Here is a 14,097-nt window from a genome sequence, read left to right on the forward strand (position 1 = left end):
CTGAGCCTGAGCAGTGCACACAGATATGGTATGTGACTGAGTCACTGTGTGCTGTGTATCGCTTTTTTCAGGCAGAGAACGGATTATAAAGTAAACTGCACTGTCCTCACTAGTAAACTCTCTCCACTCAGTCTCTACACTTCTACAGTAACAGTACTCCTCCTAGTCAGCTCCAGTAAATCTCTCTCAGTCTCTTATAATCTAAATGGAGAGGACGCCAGCCACGTCCTCTCCCTATCAATCTCAATGCACGTGTGAAAATGGCGGCGACGCGCGGCTCCTTATATAGAATCCGAGTCTCGCGATAGAATCCGAGCCTCGCGAGAATCCGACAGCGTCATGATGACGTTCGGGCGCGCTCGGGTTAACCGAGCAAGGCGGGAAGATCCGAGTCGCTCGGACCCGTGAAAAAAAACATGAAGTTCTGGCGGGTTCGGATTCAGAGAAACCGAACCCGCTCATCTCTAGTGTTAGTATGACAGGAAAGGCTCTGCTTCACCTGTCTCACCCCACCGCACGTCACTGGGTCGTAGAGAGTGCTGGCGCCACTGGGTGCAGTAGGGGGCATGACCTAGTCTTGCAAGTGTAGCCACTACCCCTACAAAAAAAAGTATGATGATTAGTAACTATGGCATGACACCCATCTAACAGGGACCGATCAAGGAGGCCACAGGATCAGTGCAATCGCTTCCCACATGCCACATTACCTCGCCACATCAGGTACAAGTATATGAGACTACTGCTGCATTCAGCGGCCTCCCAAGACTCACAACAGCCCAGCACACCAGTGTGTGCTGGGCTGTGGAGAGAGGATGCTGCCACTGACAGGTAAGGGGGATAATTAGTACCTGTCCCACCCCCTCAGAGCCCCTGGTCAATCTGAGGACCCTCTGCAGATCACCAGATCTCACAGGCAAAGGTGAGATCTCCGGAACTGCAGGGGGTCCCTATCATGCGTCATCATCCACACAAACACACATCTCTTGCATGTAACAGAGGAGGTATGTCCATTTCAAAAAATATATTTTAGTGTTGAATTGTCCTTTGCACTAGGCCTGCCTATTACACCCTGTTATAATGTCTGCTAGTAGTATGGTTAACTGACACGGGGGCATGATTCTAGAAGCTGCGCACAAAAGCTCCCGCAGCAGCGTCTGTTGGCGGTCACATGTCTGCAAGTTTATGCAAATGTCTTCTGGTTGTATAGTTAGTTGCCCATGCAGAAACATCTCCAGTGTAGACACTTCATTTAATAACATTAGCATAGATTAAAATAACATTTAAATGATTCAATCTTCCACAGAGCGACAGACATTACACATAATGTGGTGGGTACTATGCAATTGTGTTTGTATAGATATTGGGCATATGCAGCTAATATAACATGTTTTTTGTCTTCTCCCACAAAACAAATAAAAAGAAACGTGAATGAGATTTCAAGGCTTTTATTTTCTATCAGTAGGTGGCGCTTGGTAAAAACATTTATATTTGAGAGTGAATATAATTAGCAGCCTTATAAGTTATTTCTTAGCAGAAGAAAGTAAAAACTTCTAATTAATTAAAGTCATATTGATATTGATATTGATAACAATATTCAAAGCATCATTGTCATGACAAGGTTTTTTTATCACTCTAGGGCAAAATAAGTCATACAGCCCCTATAACTTCTACAGTATATGATCTAATGGAGCAATGATGGCCCTTGAATGCTCAAGACAAGCATATGGTATCATAGAACAGTACATAGTCTTATACAATATTAGGGAGAAATACAGCATTTATTATATTATATTTTAACTTTGTGTATGGGGGAAGCAACCAAATATTCAAAGACAACATCCAGCATTGAATTACTGAAATAAGAGGTATATAACTGTGAGATACAAACTGACAGAACATTTTTAAGCACCCCCTGCTAAAATATGCTCCATGCCATTGCATAGTTGATACTCAAGGGTGGACTGGGACTAAACACAGCTTTGGCACACATACTGAAGCACACCTTCCTAGATTGGTCTCTATGCAATATTGACCATTTATTACTGTACTAAGGTGGTCATTCCGAGTTGTTTGCTCGTTGACGATTTTTGCTATGCTGCGATTTGTTGCTAAATGCGCATGCGCATGGTACACAGAGCGCATGCGCTTAGTTATTTAACACAAAACTTAGTAAATTTGCTGGTGTTCGAGCTACGCTTTTCAGCCGCACTGCTGATCGGTGAATGATTGTCAGGAAAGGGGCTTTCTGGGAGGTAACTGAGCGTTTTCCGGGAGTGTGCTAAAAAACGCAGGTGTGTCAGGGAAAATCACGGAAGTGTCTAGAGAAACGGGGGAGTGGCTGGCCAAACGCAGGGCGTGTTTGTGACATCAAAGCAGGAACTAAACGGACTGAGCAGATCGTAATCTAGGAGTAGGTCTGGAGCTACTCAGAAACTGCAATTATTTAGTAGCAGTTCTGCTAATCTTTCGTTCGCTATACTGCTAAGCTAAGATACACTCCCAGAGGGTGGCGGCCTAGCGTTTGCAATGCTGCTAAAAGCCGCTAGCGAGCGAACAACTCGGAATGAGGGCCTAAAGTCATTGCAGTGTGCTGCATGCAGATATTTTAATAAAAACATTTAGGGGCATTTGTACTAAAACTTGCAGAAGTGCAGTGATTATTTTTTTTTGTACATCGCAGCAGGGACAAGCATTTTTATATGATTACCCCGCTACAGTCATAGTCAGATTAAGGGGGGGATGCAGGGCATACTGTACCCCAGGCCCCCCTTTGTCAGCCAGGATGCGAGCAGGACAGTATGCAGTGCAGGCAGAGACACAGGAGTATCATGTTTCATGAGCTATCAATAGAGCTTTCCAGACCAGAGGAGAGATAGGAGGGTGGAGAGAGCTGTAAGTGACACAGGGATCCCAGCTTCTCCTCTTCCCTGCTTGGGTGTCTGAGTCCTTTGTAAACTGTTATGCAGCTAAACCATTTGGGTCTAGAGATAATAGACACACACACACACACAGAGTCCTACTGAGTCCTGTCCCAGTGTGTAAGTAGTACAGAGGCTGCTGCTATTCTTGCATGTGACAAGTTAAATTATTTATTTTCTATATGTATTTTAAGATTAAGTTGTCTTTGTTACACTACAAGAACATTTAGTTGTCTTCAGAGCTGGATTAAGGCTCTGGGGGGCCCGGGGCACTTAAGACAAGAAGCCTCTATGGACTAAAAATAAATATATTGAAAACACTTGAAATGGTGTAACTGTGGCCTTTTTTGTATTCCATTTCTTTTTATCATATTATTAAGGTTCATAGCAGCAGTCAGTCAAGCTGTATTGAGATAGCTGTAGTGGCCTTCTGTGTTTCCTATTATAGAATACCGCCAGGCACACGGGCTATTTCTGGCGGAGTGTTCCTGGGAAACCCTGACAGAAATACACCTCCGAAGTGTAGCCCATATTGATACATCGGGCAGCTTCGGATCCCTCATAGAAACTTATGGGGGATACGGCTGCGGGCAGAAATGGAGGAATTGCAGCAGGTATCGGAGATATCTGCTGCGGTCCCTCCTTCTTACATAGCTAGGATACATAATATGTGCGGCTAGCCCCCCAAAACAGGTGTTTTCGGGGACAAAGCCGCAAATATTGTATGATAAATTGGCCCCTAGGTGTATTGTGCAAAGACAGCAGCCTGGTGATACTACTGTGTGCACTGTACCCATACAGCAGTCTGATGATGACACTACTGTGGATGCATGTTGCACACACAGCATCTTGATAATGATGCTAGGTGCACCATGCACACACAGTAGCTCTGATTTGGGGTCTCCAGTTGCAGTATAAGGAGAGTGGCTGCCAATTCATGCACATACAAGAGGTGAAACTTGTCTGCAGTATTAGTATTATGCATATCATATAAAGCTCGCTGTATAGTACATATGCTGCATATATTATTACACAACGAGAAAGCAGGCATAATGATAATGGCTTGCCCTCACTGTATATGGGCCAGCGGACTTTGCAGTAGTGTAATGGTGGGCGGGGGGGGGGGGGGGGGGGTCATTACTGTAAATCACCAACTATAGCCCCCCTGTGTCATGTATGCCTCCAATATAGCTGGTGAGGCTAGAGCAGCAGATCTCCAGTTTAAGCAGCCGCTGGGTCCTAGCTCCTGCACTGTTAAGTAGCAAGGACGCCAGGTCCTTTTACTGTATGCAATGCGCATTCTTAAATTAAAACAATAACAATACGTGCATGGTGGATGGTAAGTACGGGGGCCCCTGAGGTAGATGGGGGCCCAGGGGTATTTGTCCCCTGAGCACCCACCTTAATCCGGCTCTTGCTGTCTTTCAATTCGGTGGAGTTATAAACAGTACTCAGGCATTATTAAACTATTAGTTTAAAACTAATATACACCATTGGTTTACATTTAATATACACAATCCATACCTCCCACCATGACCCATTCCAGGGGGGACAACATGCTCTCTACCTGTACTTCCTTCTTAATTTATGATTGCAATCACCTGTGATGAAATACCTTTCTTATCAATTAAATAGTTCAACACAGTCGACACCAATCATATATTAAGTGGGATGTCCAGATAGAGAGCATTTTGTCCCTCTTGGAATGGGTCATGTTGGGAGGGATGCATAATCTAATATACACCCCCAAATGTTCACTGGGACCCCCTGTCTTAAGTGCCCCGGGCCCCTCCAAGGCTTAATCCGGCCCTGGCTACAGTATGTACTAAATGTACACTTTCAGAGACAGTGCTGCCCTGCGCATTACATCCTTGGGGTATCAGAGGAGTCTTTAACATATTTTAAAGATTACTCCTGGACGGAAACTGACATTGTGCATGTGCATGTGAGTCAGTTTCCGGAGTCTGCAGGACAGGGATTGTAAGATCCCTCCCCTCCAAACATGCCTCCATTGGTATAAAGCTGAAGATGGCAAAAAACAAATTCTGAAAAGCTTTGTTTTTTTTCAGAGTTTGGTACATAGGGTCAGACTGTCAATGGGGACTTCATTGTGTAGCAATAGTTAGACTTTGCAGGAAATCTTCTGCATTAGGCTGTTGTTTTATCGCCAGGATTTATTACATTTTGCAGAAAATGCAGTTCCTGTATAATTTTATAAAAAATCGGTTTGGCAAATAGGCCCCTTAAATTGAGTCAGAGACATGACTACTGTGTGTGCTGGAATTGTAACCACTACAGGGCCCCGGGGCCCACTACGGTATCTTAGATTTGCTCTGGGGTTTGGCGAAACATTGTTCCACCCAGGAAAAAGCAGCACATTTTGACAAAAGTTTGAAATATCAAAACATTAATCAGAGCCGGCCATAGGCATAGGCAAACTAGGCAATTGCCTGGGGCATTTGATATGCCTAGGGGCATCAGCAGCTTCTGCTGATTAAAATTATATGCGGCATGCCTATATTCTGTGTGTAGTATTTCTTATGCAGATACAGCCACAGTCTCACACAGTATATAGGCATGATGCATTAATCAGCAGAATCTGCTTGTGCATCCTAGCCACATAGCAATGCAAATAAGATGCATTTTCATAAAAAAAGGTGCCCGACGTTAGCATGGAGGCAAGATTTATGAGGACACATCTGTATCCAAGCAGAGGCAGAGGTCACAGTGTTAGTGGCAGTGTGAGTGCTGTGTGCATGTGAGTGGGTTGGTTGTGAAGTAGTGTTTGGAAAATATGTGTAAGGAGCATTATGTGTGTCATGTAAAAATTAGTGATGTGCACCGGAAATTTTTTCGGGTTTTGTGTTTTGGTTTTGGATTCGGTTCCGCGGCCGTGTTTTGGATTCGGACACGTTTTGGCAAAACCTCCCTGAAAATGTTTTGTCGGATTCGGATGTGTTTTGGATTCGGGTGTTTTTTTACAAAAACCCCTCAATAACAGCTTAAATCATAGAATTTGGGGGTCATTTTGACCCCATAGTATTATTAACCTCAATAACCATAATTTCCACTCATTTTCAGTCTATTCTGAACACCTCACACCTCACAATATTATTTTTAGTCCTAAAATTTGCACCGAGGTCGCTGGATGACTAAGCTAAGCGACCCAAGTGGCCGACACAAACACCTGGCCCATCTAGGAGTGGCACTGCAGTGTCAGACAGGATGGCACTTCAAAAAAATAGTCCCCAAACAGCACATGATGCAAAGAAGAAAAGAGGCGCAATGAGGTAGCTGTGTGACTAAGCTAAGCGACCCAAGTGGCCGACACAAACACCTGGCCCATCTAGGAGTGGCACTGCAGTGTCAGACAGGATGGCACTTCAAAAAAATAGTCCCCAAACAGCACATGATGCTAAGAAAAAAAGAAGCGCAAATGAGGTAGCTGTGTGACTAAGCTAAGCGACCCAAGTGGCCGACACAAACACCTGGCCCATCTAGGAGTGGCACTGCAGTTTTCTAGCGAGAGGATGAGTGCTTCCATCCTCATGTGAAGCTGAACCACTAGCCATGAACATAGGCCAGGGCCTCAGCCGTTCCTTGCCACTCCGTGACGTAAATGGCATATTGGCAAGTTTACGCTTCTCCTCAGACGCATTTAATTTTGATTTTTGGGTCATTTTACTGAACTTTTGTGTTTTGGATTTTACATGCTCTCTACTATGACATTGGGCATCGGCCTTGGCAGACGACGTTGATGGCATTTCATCGTCTCGGCCATGACTAGTGGCAGCAGCTTCAGCACGAGGTGGAAGTGGATCTTGATCTTTCCCTATTTTACCCTCCACATTTTTGTTCTCCATTTTTTAATGTGTGGAATTATATGCCAGTATCAATAGCAATGGCCTACTACTATATATACTGTGCAAAACTTAAATGCACCACAGGTATGGATGGATAGTATACTTGACCACACAGAGGTAGGTAGAGCAGTGGCCTACTGTACCGTACTGCTATATATTATATACTGGTGGTCAGCAAACTGTGCAAAACTGAAGTGCACCACAGGTATGGATATATAGTATACTTGGCGACACAGAGGTAGGTAGAGCAGTGGCCTTCTGTACCGTACTCCTATATGTTATATACTGGTGGTCAGCAAAATTATGCACTGTACTCCTACTATATACTACAATGCAGCACAGATATGGAGCGTTTTTCAGGCAGAGAACGTATAATACTGGTGGTCACTGGTCAGCAAAACTCTGCACTGTACTCCTCCTATATAATATACTGGTGGTCCCCAGTACCCACAATAAAGCAGTGTGAGCACAGATATATGCAGCACACTGAGTACAGATATGGAGCGTTTTTCAGGCAGACAACGTATAATACTGGTGGTCACTGGTTAGCAAAACTCTGCACTTTACTCCTCCTATATAATATACTGGTGGTCCCCAGTCCCCACAATAAAGCAGTGTGAGCACAGATATATGCAGCACACAGAGCACAGATATGGAGCGTTTTTTCAGGCAGACAACGTATAATACTGGTGGTCACTGGTCAGCAAAACTCTGCACTTTACTCCTCCTATATAATATACTGGTGGTCCCCAGTCCCCACAATAAAGCAGTGTGAGCACAGATATATGCAGCACACTGAGCACAGATATGGAGCGTTTTTCAGGCAGACAACGTATACTGGTGGTCACTGGTCAGCAAAACTCTGCACTGTACTCCTCCTATATAATACTGCTGGTCCCCAGTCCCTACAATAAAGCAGTGTGAGCACAGATATATGCAGCACACTGAGCACAGATATGGAACGTTTTTCAGGCAGACAACGTATACTGGTAGTCACTGGTCAGCAAAACTCTGCACTGTACTCCTCCTATATAATATACTGGTGGTCCCCAGTACCCACAATAAAGCAGTGTGAGCACAGATATATGCAGCACACTGAGCACAGATATGGAGCGTTTTTCAGGCAGACAACGTATACTGGTAGTCACTGGTCAGCAAAACTCTGCACTGTACTCCTCCTATATAATATACTGGTGGTCCCCAGTCCCCACAATAAAGCAGTGTGAGCACAGATATATGCAGCACACTGAGCACAGATATGGAACGTTTTTTCAGGCAGACAACGTATAATACTGGTGGTCACTGGTCAGCAAAACTCTGCACTGTACTCCTCCTATATAATATACTGGTGGTCCCCAGTACCCACAATAAAGCAGTGTGAGCACAGATATATGCAGCACACTGAGCACAGATATGGAGCGTTTTTCAGGCAGACAACGTATACTGGTGGTCATTAGTCAGCAAAACTCTGCAGTGTACTCCTCCTATATAATACTGCTGGTCCCCAGTCCCAACAATAAAGCAGTGTGAGCACAGATATATGCAGCACACTGAGCACAGATATGGAGCGTTTTTCAGGCAGACAACGTATAATATTGGTGGTCACTGGTCAGCAAAACTATGCAGTGTACTCCTCCTATAATACTGCTGGTCCCCAGAATAAAGATATGCAGCCCCCTGAAACAAAGTGAGAGGACGCCAGCCACGTCCTCTCACTATCATTTCCAATGCACGAGTGAAAAATGGCGGCGACGCACGGCTCCTTATATAGAATCCGAATCTCGCGAGAATCCGACAGCGGGATGATGACGTTCGGGCGCGCTCGGGTTAACTGAGCCATACGGGAGAATCCGAGTATGCCTCGGACCCGTGTAAAATGGGTGAAGTTCGGGGGGGTTCGGTTTCCGAGGAACCGAACCCGCTTATCTCTAGTAAAAATGCATTAATAATGTGCAACATATGTGTAAGGGGCACTATGTGTATCATTATGTGTATAGGGGCACTACTTATGTGCAGCAAATGTGTAGGGGGCACTATGTGTGTCATTATGTGTATAAGGGCATTAATAATGTGCGGCATATATGTAAGGGACATTATGTGTAAAAGGGCATTAATAATGGTTGTCATAATGTGTAAGGTGCATTATGTTTATAAGGACATTAATAATGTGTAAGGGGCATTACTGTGTGGAATTATGTGTATAAATGCATTACTAATGTGTGGCATTATGTGTATAAGGTGCTCTACTATGTGGCATTGCGTATAGAAAGGGCACTACTGTGTCGTCTAATATGAATAAAGAGCAATAGGGTGTGATGTAATGTGAATAAGGAGCAATTCAGTGTGATGTAATGTGAATAAGGGGCTCTACTGTGAGGAGTAATGTTTATAAGGTAAAGTAATACTACTGTGGGATGTAATATGTATTATGGACACTATTGCATGATCAAATGTGAATAAAGTTGCAGTACTGTGTGGTTTAATTGGAATTGGGGTTACTATTGTGCCAGCAAAAACACACCCCTTTTTGGGCTGTGCGCCAAATGTGCGAACTGTTCCTATTTAAAATATAGGGGGTACAAACACCAAAATAAGGACTGCATTGGGTGAGGGGTGATCGTGCTGGGAAAGAGGTGCAAGGTCAGAGGCGGAACCAGCGGTGGTGCTAGGGGGCACCAGCCAAAATCTTGCCTAGGGCATCATATTGGTTAGGGCCGGCTCTGCCATTATTAGTCTCAGGACAATAGCCCCTCTGGGAAATCCCATCAGAGGTGGTAGAGGCTAAGACTATAGAGCAATTTAAACATGCTTGGGATAGGCATATGAATATCCTTACAAAGAATTAAGGTTCAAAAAGGGTTGAGATTATCTAAAGGATAAAAAAGGGGCAGACTTGATGGGCCAAGTGGTTCTTATCTGCCATCAAATTCTATGTTTCTATGTTTAAATGGTAACACTGCTGGATTGCCACCCCAGCCCAGGCCTGCTACCTAGAAATCTACCTTAAGGGCCATATACACGGGAGACATGTGTGCTGAGCGAACCGCTCAGCACACATCTCTCCCGCCGATCAACACAGCGAGATGTGTGCTGAGCGATGTGGGGGAGGACGAGGAGGCACTCATTTCACCCAGCGGGTGAAATGAGCTACGTGCTAGATTAAGCCTATATGCAGGCCAATCTAGCACCGGCGATAGCATGGATCTCTCCGTGAGTACCCCCCTTTAAGGTGCATACACACAGCACTTTAGGTCCAACCAGGCCCTGTCGAATCAGATGAAAGCGAAACTGCACATAAGCTGCGATCGCCCAATTCAACAGAGTTTCTTCCACCAAAACACAATCAAAATGTGCATACCTACTGTTCCAATATTGAACTAGCAACTAAAAATGCACGAACGGGCTAATGATTGTATAATGTAAGTGTGTACCCAGCTTTACACAGAACATTTTCTCCACAACCTATGTACATAATTCCCCTGATCCTTTTCACATAGCCTGTTTGTTTTTTAGTAAGCTAAATTGATAAAATCTACATGATTTAGACAACTAACTAAACTAAATAAGCCAGCTACAGTACACAGTCAAATCTATTGTTAGTCTGTTTATGCTAAAATAATGAATAAAATGTGTATTGGACTATGCTTAGTTACACCAAACATGGATGCATGAAATAGTTTTCAGTTTAGAACACTGGAATGCATTTGTACTCATTTGTGTTCTGTCCCACTGATGGAATCCTGCAAACTTTTACACCTAGTTACCAATCCCCCACTTGTATCACTCCACATTTTACAACTGGTGAGTAAATAATAGCTATTCATTAAGCCTATCCAGTCATAAAATAAGATTAATTTAAAGCATTAAACCAGCCCCAAATGTAATTATCTCTGCAGGGCAAAAAAGGGAGCATTTTACTGACAGTTCTACATGTATTGCAGAGATAATAGACATATTAGAATGGAACTATTAAATAACTCATCATTTCTCAAAACAGATGCAAAAAGGGTAGTAAAACTAATTAAGGCACTTATCTAGGAATAAAAACACAGGCATGTGAATTCTAGTTTTATATACATGTTATTTTCTTTTCTGTGATGAGAAAATAAAGTGAGATACTGTACTGAGGTCAGGAGATGACATAGCAGAGGAAGCGCCCTATTCACTAATGTGCGGTGACAGCATAGATTTCTGTCACTTCTATCCTCTATTTATCTCCACGACTTATCATACAAATATGATCAGACCAGCTGGCTATAATTGCAGCTGTAATACGCAATGTGATGTGGCTAATTGGTTCAGGCATGCACAACTGGTACTGCAATCCAGAACTTCCAATTCCATTTTATTAAAACATTCAATAAAACAAATGATTAAAAAAAATATAGAATTCTTTTTTAACTTGACTTATGAAAAAGTACATTAGTGAAATAATAAAGTACTTTTCCGTCATTTTATCCTGAGATGGCCATAGTGAAAGGAACATTTGGAGAGAGAGAGAGAGGGGATCCGGTCTGAAGATCGACAGTATCTAGGTCGACAATGTTTAGGTCGACCACTATAGGTCGACAGTCACTAGGTCGACATGGATGGAAGGTCGGCAGGGTTTCTAGGTCGACATGTGCTAGGTCGACAGGTCTAAAGGTCGACATGAGTTGTTTTTTTTAAAATATTTTTTGAATTTTTTCATACTTAACGATCCACGTGGACTACGATTGGAACGGTAAAGTGTGCCGAGCGAAGCGAAGACACCATGCCCGAAGCATGGCGAGCGAAGCGAGCCATGCGAGGGGACGCGGTGCACTAATTTGGGATGCCGGTCACTCTACGAAGAAAACAACACAAAAAACAACAACCTCATGTCGACCTTTAGACCTGTCGACCTAGCACATGTCGACCTAGAAACCCTGTCGACCTTCCACCCATGTCGACCTAGTGACTGTCGACCTATAGTGGTCGACCTAAACATTGTCGACCTAGATATTGTCGATTTGATGAACCACACGAGAGAGAGAGAGAGAGAGAGAGAGAGAGAGAGAGAGAGAGAGAGAGACAGAGAGCTAAATAGAGTAAAAACAATATTCAGCAACTTTTTTTATTAATATCTAGCATTGATACTCTCAGGACAGGTGTGATTGTGCTAGCATATTTTATTATTATTATTATTATTATTATTATTATTATTATTATTATTTAGCATATTTTATTATTATTATTATTAATAATAATAATAATAATAATAATAATAATAGTAATAATACTGTCAGTGATTTTACCTCCTCTTCTCTCCTATCACATAAAATTACTATTTGCTGTGTACTGCATATTAGGTGCTGGTGCTGTATGTGTGTGTGTTCAGTAAATGTGTAATGTATTCTGACCTCCAAGATCTCATCTGCTGACAGGGTTCTCCTACTTCTCATTTGCCTAAACCAGCACCAGGAAGGCATTAACTAATGAATAATAACAGTCTATGTATGACTGTGAGCCCGATGTGATCAGTGAGTCCTGTGATGATGCCTCGGCTTCCCTATACAGCCTTGTGTAATAATAATGTGTATTGGAGTGGGGTCCTGCCCGGCTCACCAGTGGACACTGCCACCTTCTTTTCACCACAGTGAACTTTTAGCTTTGGAATTCTCCTAAAACTTTTTATTGCTTTCTCGTATTGATGCTCTTTTCTTTGTGAACTGTCGGCTCCCATTGTATTTCTTAATTAGTTGCTAACAGCAGTATAATAGGGTCTTGATGGATAACTATGTCATTAGCACTCACCCCTTCGATTCACGTCTCCAGCAGGGCAAGGGTTACCCCATGTTGAGTCCATGATTTGTAGATTTAGTCTAAAGAGGACAGATTTATCCTTCCAGACATTGGAGTCCCATTATTCTCCTTAATGAATACTTTTTCTCTGGGGCAGAAATGTGACTGTTACAATGTAACAAAATGTAACAGTGCAGATCACTTAACCCCTCTGCTGCCAGATTACTCCGATTGCCAAAGCGTTTGCGCATCTGAGAGCAGTTGTACAGTACCTACATTGAGCACTGATTTATCTACATTGAGCATTGATTTATGTATATTGAGCACTGATCTATCTACATTGAGTACTGATCTATCTACATTGAGTATTGATTTATGTACATTGACCACTGAAGATGTGATGTCATTTTTATGCTTATGTAAAAATACTATAGGTTTAGTTTCTGTGTATGTGTAGAACACATGTATTGTATAATAGTGAAGTGCCCACAATGATTTACATTTCAAGCATAACATGCCTAATTAAAATGACTCCGTGTTGGCTGCATGCGATTATCTGACAGTTGTCTTTATTATTATTATTATTATTATTATTATTATTATTAATGCTGCTTTTCATGTTTTATTAGATGTATTTAGGCTCATGCAACCTGTGCTTGTGGATGTGTCACCACTTCAAGTCTCAGCATTACTTGTCGGCTGTATTTTGGAACTTTTTTTTATTCCAATCAGGTGGATAATCACCGGTTGTGCAACACATGAATTTGAATATATGGCTAAATATGCGCGATGACGCATCTTTGCGCGTCTGTCACAGTGATCGCTGTTGCGTCTGACGCTTCTGTGTAATACCTTCAACGTGGAAGAGTCGTGGATTTCTATGCGTGAGTTAACATACGAAACCTTTAGCTGATGAATTTGAAAACACATAAAATGTATATAGAATGTTAATATAATGTCGTCAGATAGCCTCCCCACCCCCTCCTCCCAAATGGTGAGATAATCTTGTTTAAACACACATCACTGTCCGGCTTGTGTTTTCAACAACTAGACAAACAGAAAGCACCCTGAATGCGTATACACTGTATTTATTTGTGCTAAATTAGCAATAGGTGCAATCACTATTATTTGTTTTTCTAATTATTTATTTAGGATGTGATAAACAATGATTACCTTCCTATGCTATACTACGGTATTTATCTTCGTTACTAGTGTACTGTACATTCAATTTGTGCAAAGAGGCCACAAGTTGTGCAAAGAGGCCAAACCATAGCTTATAACTAATTAACTAGAGGCAAGGAATTTTAACCCCCCCCAACCCTACCTTTTATGTGCACCATACTGTATGTTGGGACAAACCGGACACTTAAAGACTTAATGATGCATAATAGTTTAAGCAATATTTTTGTGAAGACAGAATGTCAATCTATACATTTTGTAATATCCCCTAATAAAAAGACTAATAAATATAAATATTATTTAAAAAAATATGGTTTTGTGAACATCTCAGGAAAGGCATAATGTTTCAGATTCTATTTTAAATGTAGACACAA

The sequence above is a fragment of the Pseudophryne corroboree genome, chromosome 4 (genome assembly GCF_028390025.1).
Source record: "Pseudophryne corroboree isolate aPseCor3 chromosome 4, aPseCor3.hap2, whole genome shotgun sequence".
In the NCBI taxonomy this organism is placed as follows: Eukaryota; Metazoa; Chordata; class Amphibia; order Anura; family Myobatrachidae; genus Pseudophryne; species Pseudophryne corroboree.